Source organism: Oryzias melastigma, linkage group LG13 (genome assembly GCF_002922805.2).
Source record: "Oryzias melastigma strain HK-1 linkage group LG13, ASM292280v2, whole genome shotgun sequence".
NCBI lineage: Eukaryota > Metazoa > Chordata > Actinopteri > Beloniformes > Adrianichthyidae > Oryzias > Oryzias melastigma.
Window position 1 is genome coordinate 27,457,129 of NC_050524.1, and position 4,633 is coordinate 27,461,761.

At 34.7% G+C, this 4,633-nt stretch overlaps 1 long non-coding RNA gene across 1 annotated transcript in view; it reads left to right on the forward strand.

Annotated features, from left to right (window-relative positions):
- Positions 1-3,026, forward strand: part of LOC112149894 — a 39,617-nt gene extending 36,591 nt beyond the window's left edge. The window contains exon 3 of the long non-coding RNA XR_002919857.2: positions 1,390-3,026. This is a non-coding gene — a long non-coding RNA (uncharacterized LOC112149894). The remainder of the gene's footprint in view (positions 1-1,389) is intronic.
- The last annotated feature ends 1,607 nt before the right edge of the window (positions 3,027-4,633 follow it).

Sequence of the window (4,633 nt, forward strand, 5' to 3'; positions counted from 1 at the left end):
TCTTGTGATGTGTTCCTAAATTAAGTCTGTTAAATGTTTTTTTTTTTGTGGTCTTCCCTGTACATGCTGTTATTGCTTTGAATCAACATTTTTAAGGCCATGTTAAGATTAAAATAATATTTAAAAAAAAATCCTGGTTAACTCAGATTATGTGTTGTAATTCAAAGATTGCTAAGATTTACATATATATATATATATTAGGGCTGTCAGATTTGTCGCGTTAAAAACGCATTAATCTGACGTGTGCTTGACGCCGACAATTTTTTTGACGCATTAATCGCGGACTTTCTCATACGTGCCTTTCCATACCGCGCGCGCGGGCGTTCCGCCCTCCAACTCTCCGGCTGCTCTCACACTAGATCACGGCGGGTCTCCAAACACCGAGCTGCGAGCTAAATCCGGCCGGCGCTAGGACCTGGAGAGTTCCCGCACCCTAACCCGGCTCCGGTTCGCGTTCAGTACCACGTCTGGTGGTACCGGCTTGGCGCCGGGAGCTGCGCACCCCCGACGTTCCGAACAGCAAGCGGACCGGGGGACGTTTTAAATGTTCTGGAGGTTTAAGCGTGATCCAACCACAGCATAGCGGTCTGTCTGCCGGCATATTCATCCGTGAGCTCCGCTGGACACGTCGGTGCATCGAGCTGCACCCATAGACTGTAAAAATTAAAAGTTATTTTATATACAGTCTATGGCTGCACCCAGAGAACGCGGCAGTAACAGACTGTCAAACTATCCACAGTGTATCCCGCTTTTCTCAGTCTTTAATGTTTTAAAAAACAAAAGTTAATTGGAAATGATAAATCTCTATTTCATTGATTACTGTAGTTCAGCAGAGGAGGAAAAGATTTGGTCCTGACAAAAAATGAACATGAAAGTGTTATGGAAATTTAATTTTGATGTTTTTTTAATTTTATTTTACTGAACGTTGATTGAAGTTTTGAATTTAAAATGCCCTTCACTTGCACTTGGGCTTTTGTTAGGCATTTTATGTTACAGCCTTTTATTGTTAAGAAAGTTTATCTCAATAAAATGTTACATTATCTCAATACAATGTTACAAAATAAAGTATTTCTGATAAAAACTAATAATTTTGTCATTCTTTTTTTCATAAATAAAGTAGAACTACTAAATTCCACAAACCACACATTTTTTTTCCTTAAAAAAAGGCCACATGTAAATTTGCGATTAATCGCGAGTTAACTCAGGACAAAATGCGATTAATCGCGATTAAGAATTTTAATCGCCTGACAGCTCTAATATATATATAAAAAATGTAATCGATTCAGAACTTTTAATGTAATTTTGTAGTTTAATCTGATGAAATATTCTGTATATAAACACATATACACGTCCCATACACCTATGCAGTGTTTCCCCCTTTATTCGCAGGGCTTGAGGACAGGAGGCATCTGTGAATCCGTGAATATGGAGAACCCCCTATCTCCGCGGCCAAAGAATGTCTATTACCCATTGGTATATATTAATCACTGCTGTTACTCTTTAAAAACACTTCTGATCATGCTTTGTAAAAATATTTATTGCGTTAGGAGCGCACGCTCCCTCTTCTAATAATAACCACCTGATAATTATGCTTCCTGATTATCTTCTTCGGCGTATCGGTATTTTTTTTTACCGATTCTGAGTCAGCTGATGCCATTTCTCCATGCAGGAGCATAAAGAGAGAGGAAGGGGTGCTCCTCTTGTGGAGGGGGTTCTGCTGTGCGGAGATGCACCTCAATAGCGTAGCACCTCGTTCGGATGCAAACATTTCATACAAGCATCTTGAATTGTCGAAGTTTTTGTGATGAGCCGGAAGAGTCACATTACTGAAAAAATATCCTCAAATACTTGAAACCGCATATAAAAAAAACGCGAATAAGCGGGGTAACACTGTACATGCATGTATTTCTACAGTATACCTTGTTGTGCTTTAAATATGCATTTTAGGCATGTTAAATAAAAGGTTTAAGTAATTTTTTAGTTCATAATGTACATGATTTAAAAATTTGAAATAAGTTCTTTTAACAACTTCCTCACAACTTTAGGTGAGCCCCAGGGTTCTCTCTGGGGGCCTTTTCTCTTCATTTCCTGCCCCCTTCCCCTCAGCAATATCTTCTGTTATTATTATATTAATTTTTATTGCTTTGCGTATGACACTGAGCTCCATTTATCAACCCATCACCCAAAAGCACATTATTAATCTTACCCTGTCGGCATATTTCAATCTATCAAAATCCGTTGTCTCTGCCCCCTCCCCGCCATTCTGCTTCCCCTGGTTTGCAGCCTCATCAAGTTCTCATTGATTATTATAATTCCTTTGTCTTCAGTCTTTCTCATAAATCCTTTAGTTACCTTCAAGTTGTTTAAACTCAGCTGCCCCGAACATCACCAAAAGCCCTTGAAGAACTCCACCCCAGTCGAAACAAAAAATGGGTTCTTCCTGTTTTCAAGATTACCCACCCCCTCCCCTTATTGATCTTTTTAATATCTCTGTTCCCTCTGATTCCCTTGGAGCTTCTTCCTCCTTCCATCTCACAGCTTCTTCATTAGTTTTACCAAGATGGGAGGAAGAGACTCTGCTTCCAGACTCTGGAATGCTTTCCATCTCTAAATCTGTACTTTAAACCTTTGCAAACTTTGAAATCCCGTCTCAAAAACTCCTTATTTAACTAACTTTCACTGTTTTATTGTTTTGAACACTTTTCTTTTGTTTCATTAGATAATTCAATTAGCTGCTTTTAATGTCATGGTTATATCTTTTATTGTATTTATTGTAACCCTTTTCAGAGATGCTTGTTAATGAAATTAATTTTCATCAGTATTAATCATAATTTTTGTCTGCCAATATTTGAGTTCAGATAAATTTCTTCCAGGTTGTGATCACACCTATGCATTTCCTTTTTTTCGTGAACAAATCCTTTATTGATGTTCCGAGCTATACTAACAGTATTACTTTTAGAAAAATTAAGTACTTTGTTCTGATTGAAATAGCTTAAATTGGGTTTTAACTTAAAAAAAAAAAAAAACAAACAAACACATGGACACTCAAACTGACTTATCCATTTTGCGGAGTTGCTGAATGTATTTTTTTTATTTATTTATTTTCCAAAGCCACAATATTTTTGGTGCAATTGGAATATTCAAATACGGCACCAGCAGCTTTATTAAAAGTGTAAACAAAATATAAATGGAAATACAAGTGCTTATCTAGCTGAGGGCTGTTGCACCTTATAGCTTGCATGCTTAATCATAAACTGTGATATTTGTCAACCTGTGTCTGAATCACCATTAAAGAATTGATTGTAATTACTTTTGAGTTCTAAGGGCACATATTGTGCATGTTAGTCTGGATTTTTTTCCACAGAGATTTATGTTATTTCAAACAGGATTTAAGAGAGATGTAGAGAGAATGTAAACCTCTGTATGTTAGTGGTTTATTCCTTTGTTGTTAAACAGTTTTCCAATATCCTGCAGATATTTCACTCAATTATCAATGTATTTACATATTTTTGAGCTTAAAACTGCATAACAGTTTGCTTTTATTTTTTGTCTTTTTATGTACACCATCTGACATTGAAAGCCAGCTTAGAGAGAAGCTTTGATTCTATAGCTGGAACAGCTGTTTTTTGCTGTATTTTTCTTTCTTTTCCTTTTTGTAATTTTAAATTAAATATTAGTAACAATACTACCAGCAAGATTATTATCCTAAACCATTGAAAAACTGCAGCTGTTAAAGCTTTTTAAGAAAAGTAGCCTGAATACTTCCACTTAATATATACAGACCACCTTTTTATTCTTAGCTTTTATTTGGTAAATGATCAAGACAAATACAATTTAAACTTATCAAAACAACCTTTTCTTTTTTCAATAGACTCAGGTAAAGCATCGGTTTGAGAGAAACTCTATTTATTGTAGATGACTTTTGGTCACATTAGCAAAAGTTAAATTACCCTTTAAATACTTGTATCTAAATTTTAAGTACTTTGATCTAAATCTCAAAGAAAGAAAGAAAAAGAAAAGTCTTTGCATGTCAAAAGATAAAACCAAGCACGGTGAAGTCCCCCCCAAAAATGGGAGAAAAACCAAACGTGATGTGTGTTTGTGTTTGTGTGTGTGTTTGGTTGTGTGTAGTTCTGAATCTTTAAGCTCACATGCACACTTGATAAAAATGAATAAATTTAAGAGAATAAAGTCTAAAATTAAAAGAAAAAGGTAATAATTTTATGAGAATAAAGTTGTAAAGAAAATATGAGAAAAATAAAGTAAATTTACCAGAATAAAATTGTAAAATAATAGGACAAAGTTGTAATTTTACTAGAACAACGTTGTAAAATCATTAGAAAAAATTTCTTAATTTTACAAGAATAATCTCAAAGCGTTATGAGTAAAGGAGCCAGTATTTTGGGAATAAACAAGTTATTATTTCACAAGTTAAAAGTTGAGACTTTATGATATTTAGTGGGCACATAATATGAATGGAGGCTTAAACAACCAAATTAATTTTCAAAAAGCATGGCTTTGTCTTTGCAAAGTTACACTTTAATTTTATCATAATTTTACAAGTTTATTTTTGTAAAATTGTGACCTTTTTTCATACATTTACGACTTTACTCTCATGAATGTATTGTTTTTT